The following is a 13,234-nucleotide window of genomic DNA, read 5'->3' as shown; positions in this document are numbered from 1 at the left end:
CGTCTCTCTACTTATTTTTATTTTCAGGTCCTTGTGACTCATTTGCATTTCATCTTTCTGAGGATGAAGCTCCTTCTCCTTGGCAGAGGAATCACATCATTCCGCTGTCTTGTCACTGTCCCTTCCTGTTCTCCCATCCTCTCTGGGCAGTTGCTCTGTCCCTCCTTTGATCTGCCTTTTCCCCCATGGTCCTTAGCATTCCTAGCCAAGGTTTACTCTTCTTTCAGGACTCCCGGACTCTTTGATATTCAGCCTGTGTTTTACTTATCTTACCCTACCTCCTGCCAGCACTTTACACCCAGTTGGTGCTTAATAAATATTTGTCGAATTAATGAATGAGTGTGCTGGAACAATAGGAGACTGGGAATAATTAAGTGCAAACTGTGTCATCCAACCCATAATAATCATTCACAGCTTCTCTTGGGCGTTACAAAGCATTTTCCTCCTCACAACCTGGTGCCAGAGAATTTGAATAGTCCTTAATTTGGGGCACCTTGAGAATTTGAAAGCCCTTCCCTCCTAGTGGCCTTGTAAGGCGGGCAGTGTAAACATGATTAGCCCCATTTTAAAAGTGGGGAAACTGAGGCTCAGAGAGGTGAATGACTTGCTCATAGTCGACCAGCTGATCAGACCCAGGACTCACACTTAGGTCTGTACCAATTCTTTCTATGATATCACACTTCCCCGGGGGATCCTAGAAATTCAGAAGAGGAAGAAAAGACTGATGATGAGAGATGATGGACTCAACATATTGATTAGCTTTGGCCAATGTAGGAATTTATTTTGTTTGAATGTGGATGTTTATTTTAAGGATTTTATCAAAAAATTTTTTTTGGTGGGAAATGCTTTTCCCAAAAAGAGAAAAAGAGGGTCAGTGAAATATTTTTTTAAATTCACAGAAGAGAACAGAAGGAAGGCTCAAAGGAAGAATAGACAGGCAGCACAGCTTTGAAAATTAGATATTAAAATTACTATATATGTATTGTATTTCACATGTACTTTAACATATTTAACATGTATGGGACTACCTACCATCTGGGAGAAGGGGAGGGAGGAAGGAGGGGAAAAGTTGGAACAAAAGGATTTGAATTGTCAATGCTGAAAAATTACCCATGCATGTATCTTGTAAATAAAAAGCTATAAAAATTTTATTATATATGTAGAAAGAAAAGCAAGTTGTACATAATAGATTGTCTATGAAATTGGAAATTTTCTTCCAATTTCATAGACAATCCTCCTTTTTTATTCTACTGTATGTTTGGAAATTCCCATGGTTGTTTGCTATGTGTCAAGTTTAGAATTAAAAAATAAAATTTTACAAAATCAGGAGAAAAGAACAGACCGAAATAGGCTGTGAGTCATGTCAACAAGTGTTTGTGAAGGACCTGCAATGTGTCAGGCACTGTACTAGGTGCCGGGGCTACAAATAAAGGCAAAAACAGTTCCTGCCCTCAAGATGCTTACAATCTAAAGGGAGAAACAACAAACAAAAGGCAGCAGGAAAGCTGAGGTGGGGGGTAGGGATGTCAGGGGGTTCCACAGAACTGAAATCAGGCAACTTAGCTGTAAAATGAGGGGGGTTAACCCAGGTGACCTCTGCCACCCATTACAGAACAAACCCTGGGATCCTATGACCTTGGACAAGGTCATAGCTTGTCCTATGAGCTAGGCATTTGTAAAATGGGAACTTAAGATTTAGAGCAACAGAGACTGGAGGAAGTACGTTGTCCCATCCCTTCATTTTAGAGATGACAAAATTGAGATCCACAGAGAAGTGACTTTCCTGTCACACAGGCCAGGGTTCAAAGGCAGGCCCTTTGACTCTTTTCATCACAACTCTGTATTCCTAAAGTTTGGAGAAACAGGTCTGGCAGTCAGTTAATCAATCAGTAAACATTTGTGGAGTTCAAAACTGGCCTTAGACAACTTAGTAGCTGTGTGACCTTGGGCAAGTCACTTGACCATATTTGCCTCAGTTTCCTCATCTGTAAAATGAGCCAACCCCTCCAGTATCTTTGCCCCCAAAACCCCAAAGGGGATCACAAAGAGTTGGATATGACTGAACAACAAACTGTGCAAGATTGCAAGATAGAAGCCGAGTTTTATGGAGAAGCTGGTGTCTGAAATCCCAGTTTGATCTCTCTCTCTCCCCCAGCCCAACCCCCTACACACAGCTTTTTGTGGCCCACACCCAACTGTCACTCACCACAGGGTCTCCAAGGTCCTCCCTCCCATTCTCTTCCTTTATTCTCTCTACTCTCCAGAAAACAGATCCTTCAGCCTCCTCCTTTCCTTGGTCCCCTGACCCCTTTATTTAGACAACCAATAATCATACTTGGAAGTTTCTTTGATTTCAAATTATGTAAAAATTAAGACAAAGACAGATATTCCCCTTTCTGAGCCCACAGCTCCCTCCCCACTCACCGACCGAGGCCCCCTGAAATCATGGGAAGCTGTGAACTGGCATCGGATGCAGATATTGGTCACCATGGAAACCTTGTTGGCTTCCAGCCCCACTTCTCCAGGGGCGTTCTGGGATGAGATTGCCTGGCAGAGGCCCTGCTCCCGTGTCCATGGGGCCTCTTCCTTTTGCCCCTGGACTCCTGGGGTTGGGAGATCAGGTGGTTGTATGGCCATCTATAAAGTACCTCTTCCAAGTTCACCTCATCAACTCTGCCCCCAAACCTGAGGCTTCCAGGCCCTGGTGAGGAAGAAGGACCTGACAAATGGTGGCTCCTTGAGTGCACTTGCGATGTGATCTCGAGCAAGCCATTTCCCCCTATTTGAGCCTCAGTTTCTCTATTTTAAAATGGGAGAGTCAGCCTGGATGACCTGGAGATTGGGGGATCTGCTACATGCTCAGCCACAGGGATGATAGAAGGAAGGGGGAAGACATAGCCTTTGTTCTCAAAGAACTCAGCTCCAGACAGAGGGACGAGATACTCGTGGACATAAAACAACGGGGGACAAAACTGAAAGAGTGAATGAATGAATGGAGAGGCAAATTAGGATTAGAGGGTGGGGTATGGACTACAGAGGTACAGGAACTTAGAACAGAGGGATGGGGGTTTGAACTGGCCCTTGAAGGGCAAGCAGAGTTTGGGGAGGCAGGCCTGTGAGTGGTTGTCAGTAAGTCAATCAACAGGCATTTATTAAGTACTTTTTATCTGCCAGGTGCTATACTGTTCATGGGGGGGAGAACTGAGAAAGGCAAAAGCAGGTGGCTGGAGCAGAGAGCTCAGGTTTGGGAAGAGTCAACAAAATGTACAGTCTTAGAAATCATTTAGTTTGACCCCATCCATTTAGCTACCTCCAAATTAAGGTCAGAGGGTAGAGGAGATGGACCAGGTAGTCATCAGAGTGGAGATTTGAACGCAGGGACTAGGATGGCAGAGGGCATTGGTCAAGGAAGATCTGGGCTCCATTTTATGGAGTTTTGAATGTCAAGATGAGGAATTTGATTCGATGAAGTGGGTATGAGGAAACTTTTGAAGGCTGTTAAGTAGGGGAGTGGTAGTGATGGGGCTGAGAATTGGGAAACAGAGAGTCAGAGAGAATCAGAAGAGGAGGAAGAGAAGGAAGAGGAGGAGAAGAGAAGAAGAAGAAGAGGAAGAAGAAGAAGAAAAAGGAGAAGGAGAGGAAGAGGAACAAGAAGGAAGAGGAGGAGATGAAAAGAAAAAGAAGAAGAAAGAAGAGAAGAAAGAGAAGAAGAAAGAGAAGAAAGAGAAGAAGAAGGAGGAGGAGAAGAAGGAGGAAGAAGAGGAGGAGAAGAAGGAGAAGGAGGAGAAGAAAGCATGTTCAGGATTGGAAAGGGTAGGATTTGGAGAAATCATCTCTCTTTTGAACCCCATCCGTAAAATGGGAATGATACAGCGTATTTTTCCTTCCTCATAGGGAATATGTTCATATTCAATATGTCATAAGGAAATATTGTTTGTATTCCTTGTGAATTTTTCTTATGTGCCTTGGTTCCCTGCTGGTGCCCTCCTACTTCTGCTCCACCTGGGTCCATCCACAGCAGTCCAGGATATTAGGCAGAGCCTCTGCTCCCTGATGTCTGCTTGATGGTAAAAAAACAACAACTCTGGGCTTATTGGACCTGATCATCCTTCCAGAACCGCCCCACTTGGAATCAGGCTCTCAGTGACCACAGGGAGCCATTCCCACCTCAGGCCTGACTTGTGGTCAGTTCGTTTCAGTTGAACATCGATAAAGCACTTAGCCAGGGCAGATCCCAGGACTCCGGTTCCTTCCTCTCCACAGGGCTAATAACAAAAGTGATTCCGAAAATGTGAACTGATTTTGTAGCACTTGGAAGTTTCCCACAAAGTGTTTCTCTCTTAGAAATCCCCAGAGCTTTGAACCATGGGAAGTGTCATCCCCATTCCATAGATGAAAAGACTGAGGCCAGGGGAAGGGCAAGTAACTCTTCTCTCAGGGGAGATTAGGAGATGAGGCAAAGTGAAAAGGACATAAGAACGAAGGTTTGTGGGCAGCAACAGTCTGAAGAGAGATAGAATGTCCAGTGGGACAAAGAGGGGCGGAAGGGAGGCCTTCCTGGAAGAGGTGGCCCCTGAGCTGGGCCTTGGAAGGTACTGGAGCTCAACAGGGAGGGGGACAAAGCTGACAGAGCTCTAGCACACACACACACCCCACCCCATTTTTCCCATACTTGAGGATCTCACTGGAGTAGGGAACTCCCAGTGAGAAAGTGCCCTCTATCAAATGCAGGATAGTACCTGCTTTGCAGCTGATAGTCTTAGATAATTATCAGGGGCAGTGAGAGGTAAGAGGCAGGGTTTGAACACAAACCCCGGAGCTGAGATTGGTGCTCTAACCCCTACACCATCCTGCCTCTCAGCTCCTTAAATCACAACAGTGAGAGATGGGGAGGGGGAATGGCAGTGCAAGATTTATGGGTTGGTAGATTTAGAACTGGAAGGGACTTAGAGGCCATGGGATCCTGCCTCATATTACAGAGGAGTAAATTGAGGCTGAGTGAGTGAGATACCCAGAGTCCCTATGATTTCTCTTTAGAAGAATTGGGTCTTAAATTGACTCAGATTTCAAGTTTTCTGCCTCAATGCCTAGATGAGGACCTGACCACTGTTGGAGAGAGACAGAAGGAGGCAGAGAGTCTGTTATAGCATGAGCAAAAAAGCCTAGAGGTGGGAGATTGAGGGACAGAGTGATCCAGTTCCATTAGAATGAATGTGAAAATTGAAAGAAAGATGGCAAAGGAAGGGTTCCAGAACTGTATTCCTGAAGGGAGAAGGAACTTCAGAGGCTGTCTGGGAGGAGCTTCAGAAGCTCTCTAGAAGGCATTTGAGGCTCTCTAGAAGAAGCTTCAGAGGCTCTCTGGAAGGAGCTTCAAAGCCTCTCTAGGAGTTTGAGGTTCTCTAGAAGGAGCTTCAGAGTCTATCTGGAAGGAGCTTCAGAGGCTGTCTAGAAGGAGTTTGAGGCTATCTAGAAGGAGCTTCAGAGGTTCTCTGGAAGGAGCTTCAGAGGTTCTCTAGGACCGTCAGAGGCTGTCTAGTCCAACCTTTTGCACTTTGATGGGAGAATCATGAAACCTCATTTTGTGGGCAGTCTTGAGCACCATGCAAGGCAATAGGGAGATATTGAAGACTTTTGAACAAAGGATTGCCGTGTCTGGATCTCCATGAAAGGAAAGCTGGTCTGTCACTGGTTCCAAGAGGTTGTCAGAGTAGTTGGAAATGAGCAGCTGCATGAGGATGGTTGTTGGCAGTGGGATCAGAGAGGGGAGGATGGATATGAGAGATGTAGAAGAGAAAATGACAGGATTTGATAGGTTGCGAGAGGAGAGGGACAGGGAGATTCAGAGCCCATCTTCAAGGTTCAGCCCTGATGTCATCTCCTACAGAAGACCTTTATTGGATCTCCTCTGAGTTTCCCCTGACCCATCACTTTCTGTTTATTTCCTAAATAATTTGTACCCACTTCTCTGCCTACTTGTTTCCTCCACTAAAATGGAAGGAAGCACCTTGAGGGCAGGGAGTGTTGAATTTTTGTATTTCTATGCTCAGCACCTAGTACCATGTCTGGTATACAGCAGTCACTTAATAAATGCTTGTTCAGCTGGACTGAATGGAATTTGAACACGATGGGGTTTTATAGTAGGTTCTCAGGCCACAGAGGGCCCAAGGAAGGATGGAGCCAGGACTACATCTCTCTACATTCTGGTTCCTTGGGAGTCAAGGGCAGTCAAAAGGAGCAGGCCCTAGTTATGGGGGTGAGGGCAGAGTCAGACAGGAAGAACTGTAGCATCTCCCATGAATCATCCTAAGCTCCACTGACAGTCCCTGGCCTTTGGCCCCCTCCCCGTGTCCCCAGGCGATGTCTCATCCCTCTCTTGGCCCCAGCCCCATTCCCTCTAGGCCGGTTCTGAGCCAGCTCAGCTGACAACATGCTTCTGCTAAGGTGTTTACCACAGATAATAGCCTGATGGGCTCCCCCTCCCTGGAAGCAGTCTGGCATTTTAACAGGGTCTTTCAAAGCTTTACCCTCAATGCCTTAATCTTGGAATGAGTCAGCAATGTGACATAGCAACCACAGAAGCTGGAGTAATAACCATCTGAGAACAGAGTCAGGGAGTGGGGGGGAGTGGAGAGAGCCTCTGGGTTGGAGTCAGGGGTGCTAGGTTCCAGTCTCCCCTCTGACACAGGCCATGTGATGCTCGCCTGGTCACAAGCTCTGAGCCTCAGTTTCCCTATCTGTAAAACAGGGAAAATAATATCTGCAACACAGAGCTCTTGCAAGGATCAGATGAAATACAACATGTAAAGGTCTTCTTAAACATTAAAACATTAAAACAAAATAAAATAAAATATTAATTACTCTCCTTAGTCTATGGCAAAACTTTCTTATTAAGGAGGTGGCAGGACTCAATGGAAAGTATTTAGGACTTTGAACGCAAAAGATTTGAGCTCAAACCTTAGGTCCCCCATTTAAATGATCACTCTAGAAAGTGATCCTTTGCCTCTTTTCCACCCAGGAACTATTTCCCCATCTGTAAAATAGAAAGTTGGAGTTAATGGCCTCAAAGCCCCTTTCTAGCTCTAAATCTTAGAAGTTATCCAGTCTCTGCTTGCACACTTTCAGGGATGGGGTGCTCAGTGCTTCCCTAGATAGCCTGTTATACTTCTGGGTTATTAGGAACCTTTCTCTCTACTGACCCTGAATCTGTCCTGTGGTAACTTTTCCCTCTTGCTGCTGGTTCTGCCTCTGGGACCAAGCCGAGTGCATCTAAATCATCTTCAACGTGACAGTTCAGTTCCCAACCTTCTCTTTACAGACTGAATGTCCCCTGTCCTTCACCTGAGCCATCTGACCTCAAGGTTCCTCCTCGGGATGCTCCAACGTGGAGCCAAGAGCTGCACCCAGGCCTTCAGAAGGGGTCTGAGTGAGACAGGGCCCAAGGAGACATCAGTGGAGGGACCAGGGCCTCCTTTGTTCTAGATCCCACATCTTGTAGGGCATTGATGCTGTTGAGTTGTTTTGAACTTTCAGCTCCCCCCCCAAATCCAAGCTCTTTTATTTTTTATTACAAAAAATAAGTTCAGGATAAGTTAAGAGTCTCACTGGAAAGGTTGCCCAATGCCCATATTCCCAGCCATTCTCCTTCCATCCCTGTCCCTCACTGGGAACTACAAGCTAGTTGGTGGCTGTTGTATCACAACAAGCCTGATTGCAGGGTCCAGCATCCCTTGAGCTCCACAGTCATATATATACATATGTATTTATGGTGTGTGTGTGTGTGTGTGTGTGGTGAGGAGGAGGAGGAGGACTTCTGTCTTCAAGTGTCTGAAAGTTAGAAGAATTAGCCTTTCTTTTCTTGGATCCTGAGGACAAAACTAGGAGATAAGGTGGAAGCTGCAGAGAGACCCATTTTCACTCAGTATAAAAGGAGCTGTCCAGCAATTGTATCAGCTGCCTTGGAAAGTAGTGAGTGTCTTGTTTCCTGAAGTCTTCAGACACAAGATGGATGACCATGAATATCGTAGAATGGATTCCAGCTTCGGGTTGTTTCCAATTTCTAGCGTCTCTGAACCCTAATTAAACAGGTGATGATGAGGGGTGGCGTTTCAGGAGCTGGAACAAAGAGGGATATTTGTTTCTTCCCAGACTTAAGTCTTTTCCAACATCTCGGTTTCAAACAGAAACACTTTCTTTCTCAACTTCAGGGGATTTGTCTTTGAACCCAGAGAAGGTCACTGGAAGCAGCAAGCGAGGGCTACATCTGGAGTGTATACAGCAGGGAGGCAGCTTTACGACTCGCTGATCCCTTGGCTCCAGCCACTTGGGTCCTTCTCAGGTTTGGAGTCAGCAGCTGTGTTTGGCTCTAGAGGCTGCTGCTGCTGCTGGAAATTCTCTTGGATTTATTCCTTTTTGGTTAAGTCGGGGTCTCCAGAAGGCCCTTGCAAAAACACAAATATGTTACCTGGAAGTGCTAACTCATAACAACTCCAAGCACTGACTGGAGCTCACCTTTCCAGCTTTATTGCTGTCCTTTCCCTTGATGTACTTTAAGTGGCCAAACAGACGCCCTTACTTTTCTCACAATTTATTTTACTTTTCTTTTTTATTATAGCTTTTTATTGACAAAACATATGCATGGATAATTTTCCAACGCTGACCCTTGGAAAAACTTCTGCTTTTCCCTTCCTTCCCTCCACCCCCTCCCCTAGATGGCAGGTAGGCCCATATATGTTAAACATGTTAAAGTATATGCACAACTTACCTTTTAATCTCTTGCCTTGGATATTCCAAATGCTTCTTTTTTCCCTTAATATCCTCATCAATTGGCACCTAATGGGTGTTCAATATGTTAGTTGAATTAAATTAACATGGAATAGCTCAATGAATTACCAGAGAAGGAGATTGCATGTATTTCTTGGTAGAATAGATAGCATACTGGATTTTGAGTCAGGAAGAGCTGAGTTCAAATCCTGTTTCAGGACCTTGGACAAGTCTCTTAATCTCCTAGTTTGCTTATTTGTAAAATGGGGATAAGGATAGCATTCCTCACGAAGCTATTGTGAGAATCAAATGATGTAACACGTGAAAAACACATTGCAAGTCATGAAGAACTACATAAATGTTAGCTCTAATTATAATGAATTGTTTTTAGCTACTAAGAGGCAGCAGTGCTTTACAGTTTAATTTGGCTTAAGTAAAGTACTTACTATGTGCTGGGTACTGTATAAATTCAAGGGATAAAAAGGGAAAGCAAAAATATAGTCCCCATCTTCAAGAAGTTTGCTTTCTATTAAGCTTCATACATTTATATAAATAAATAAACTGTAATTGGAGGAAGGTACTAATCACTAGAAGAGAAAGGGAAGACTTTTGTAGTAAGAGGTAGCCCCTGTGCAGACCCTCAAAAGCTTCTAAATATTTTAAGATGTGGACATATGGAATGCATTCTAGGCATGAGGTACAGTCTGTGCAAAAGCAGGGAGGTGGGAGATGAAATGTTATATTAGTAGGGCAGTTTCACTGGAAGGTAGAGTGTGTGATAGAGAAGGATATGACAAACTACTCCAGTATCTTTGCCAAGAAGACTCCAAAGAATCAGAAATGACTGAACAACAAAATGCTGTGTGAGAGGGAATGGGTAGGTTTGAGTCAGACCATGGATAGTGTTGATCTTAGATTAACCATCTTAGAGGCAAGAGGGAACCCCAGACTTCACGAGCAGAAGAATGACATGAAAAGGGGATGGTTGTGACAAACACGGGGAAGGTGGAAGCCACAACCCAAGACAACTGATAGGAAATAGGATGAGAAAGAACTCAGCATGACTCTTGAGGCTTCGGTCCTGGATGGTTCAAAGAATGGCTGTACCTTCAACAGAAGTAGGGAAGTTTGGAGAATGGGTAGATTGATAGGAAGGGCTATGTGCTAGGTTTTTTGGACAGGTTGGGTTTCAAAGATTGTGTTCTTTTTCAATTATTCCTTGTGACCCTGATTGGAGTTTTTGTCAAAGATCCTGGAGTGGTTGGTCATTTCCTTCTCCAGATCATTTTACAGATGAGGAAACTGAGACAAAAAGAACTAAGTGACTTTCTCAGGGTTATACAGTAACTACTCAGTATCTAAAGTTGGATTTGAATTCATGAAGAGTTTTCTTGACTCCAGACCTAGCACTCTAGTTGTTCTAGGATTTGAGAGACCTATAGCTTATCCAAACAGATGCCCGGCCAACAAGATGAGAAACTGAGGAAATGGGGAGTGAGTTGCACAAAGTCAACCCACAAGCCATACCATGATTCAAATCCAGCATCTAAGTATATTCTGGAAAGACTCTCAGGAAACTGGTTGAGTGCAGCTATTATAGATAAAGTGTTCATTCAGTATAGAATGACTATCTCATCCATATTTCCTCAGCCTTCAGGAGCCTGCTTTAGGCCCACCTTTTCCTCTGATCATCTTTATCTTGCACTCAGAACTCCTTCAGCACTGACTGTCCATCTCACCCATTGGGCCCTAGTGACATATACTGCTGCTTGTTGTGAACCGTGATCTGCTTTTTAAAGCTTTTTACCCAACTGTGTCCTGTCTTCCCTTTCCCATGAGCAGTTTGAGGAAATGAGACCATATCTCATGCTTTGGTTCCTGCCCCCTATCCTAAGTGCCTAGGGCAGGGGTAGGCAAAAATACCCTCAACAAAAAGATAGGAGCAAAATATCCAGGCAGGGTTTATTTAACACAGTGCATGTTATCAGACAGACACAGGTAGGGGAAGTTGAGGAAAGAGCAGACAACTTTGGGGAACTTCCCTTTGAAGAGGAGGATACGATGACCTCAGCCTGAGATGCTGTTCTGAGATGCTGCAGAAACTCAGTGACCAACCTTGATCCTCCTCTCTGTCCCCATCTCCTCCTCCCAGAAGCCTGGCCTTTGGTTCCTCCTGGTTTCTTCCCTTGGTTGTTGTGCCGATGCTATCAACACTTCCCAATAGTGTTTATTAGGCTCCAGGAGGGGTTGGGAACGTCATTTTTCTATTCCTCTCTGTGGGTTCTCTTGGATGTTCCGTATCTTTTGGAAACTTCCCAGATGTGATACGTCTTCTCCTTGTTCCAAGATTGCATTAGTTCAGATCGCTCTCAGGGCTGGGAGGAAATTTTATCCCTCCCTCGAATGTCAAATCCTAGAGTGCCAGTCAGTTCTCAGGCTTCTATTTCATGTAAGTAGGTTAGGTAGGAGCTGGTGGAGTTGTACATAGTGTCTTCTCATCTTCCGGGGGGTTGATTCTGCTCTTTGCTCTGATCAGTGGGTGTCTGACCATCCAAAGAGAGTTGATGATTCTGAAATGACTCCCATGCTGGTAATAATAAAGAGGAGGGGAACATAGAGAGAAGACGGGTGAAAGGATGAAAAGAAAGAAGAAAACAGGAGGAAAAGAATGAGAGAGAAGGCAGAGGAGAAAGAGAAGAGGAAAGGGAGACTGACAGAGGAAAAGAGAGACAGAAAGACACAAGCAGAGACAGAGACAAGGAGAGAAGGGAGAGATAGAGACAGAGAGACAGAGAGTGATGGAGAGACAGAGAGACAGAGAGCAGAGAGACCCACACACACACACACACACACAGAGCACAGAGAGAGACACACACACAGAGAGGGAGACAGAGAGCAGAGAGAGAGAGAGAAGGGAGGGGAGAAAAGAGGAGGTAAGAAGGAGAAAAGTTCATTTGTAATTAGAATGTTTGAACTTCAGAGAAGTTAATTAATAATGAAACTAGTGTCTGCCTGATGCAGATTCTACAAAGGGCTTTGGCAGCTTTCAAAATTAATCACTGGCTTGTGACAAGTTGGGGAGGAGGAAAGAGGCTGAAGGGGAAGGGATGGAGAGAAGGAGAGGGAAATTATGGGAGGGGGATAGGAGTTAATTCAAGAAACTAGGAGGGAATCTAAAGGCAAGGAAGAGGAGGGCCTGGAAATGGGGCAGGAGGAGGGCTGTGGATCCTTGGGAGGGATTTCCATGGTAAACTAGGGCCTCACCATGGTTGCTGGTAGAGTTGTAGGATGGGAGCAAAGGATCTAGGGACTCTTTCAGGAAACTCCAGATCATGGGACCTTTTAAAACACAAAAGAAGATTTATTCTCAGGCCATCATCAGATTCCAAGACACTAATCGAGGCCTGAGAGGGGCCTCAAAGATCGTTTTCCTAGCTCAGTGAACTCTGCTTGCCCCATTCTCTATTTCAGCCAGATGTCTCCTGGTTGGTTGTGAACTCAGTCTATGTGCCTTAGCATGGGCTGCTTTGACCATGTCCATCTTCTAGAACCTGAGCTCCTTAAGGACCAAGCTCCATGGGTCCTTCCTCCCTCCCTCCTTTCCTCTCTCCTCCCTCATTTTTTCTTTCCTTCCTTCCTCTCCTTCCTTCCTTCCTTCCTTCCTTCCTTCCTTCCTTCCTTCCTTCCTTCCTTCCTTCCTTCCTTCCTTCCTTCCTTCCTTCTTTTCTCCCTACTTTCTCTCTCCTTTCTTCCTTCCTTCTTTCCTTCCTCCTCTCTCCTTTGCAGACCTTACAATGGTGCAGCTATTGTTAGATTTTGTCAAAGATGGGGAGGATAGAGACTGAGCCAATGTCGATTGGCACTTTCTTTACAACTTATAGCAACTTGTCTGGGTGCTCCCTAAATTGCTGTGACTTGTCCAAGATCATAGACAGTATGGGACAGAAGCTGAGATTTAAATGTAAACTTTAGACCTTTCATGATTCTGGGTTGATGTGAAAGACTTGAGAAATTTGAGGACAGAAAGGAGCAAGAGTTCCTCCTCCCATTGTTCAGTAATGATGGTAACTGGGGTGAAAACAGAAACCTTGATCATGGGTGGGTTATCATTCCAGTACTGCCACTGGCTTGCTATATGACCTGGAGAAAGACTTCTCATTCTGAGCCTCAGTTTTCTAATCTATAAAATGGGGTGAGGAGTTTTGGATACTCTCTAAGATCTGAGAACAAATGAGAACAAATTCTAAGTAAAGGCTCTGAGATCTTTCTGGAAATCTTGAAGTCAGATGTGATGTTACTCCAGAGAATAAAGAAGTCAGCAAGACTGGAGTTGCAAGGGCCCTTTGGAGTCATCCTAGGCCTTCCTCCCAACCCAGTGGAGGGATCCTTCCCACGAGGCAGTCCTGACCAGCTGCCCTCAGTTTCCTCCTCTGCAGAATGGGGTTTGGGGAAAACCTCTCACTTGTGACCCTCG

Source organism: Sarcophilus harrisii, chromosome 5, assembly GCF_902635505.1.
Source record: "Sarcophilus harrisii chromosome 5, mSarHar1.11, whole genome shotgun sequence".
NCBI classification, from domain to species: domain Eukaryota; kingdom Metazoa; phylum Chordata; class Mammalia; order Dasyuromorphia; family Dasyuridae; genus Sarcophilus; species Sarcophilus harrisii.
Note: the sequence above shows the minus strand (reverse complement) of the source record.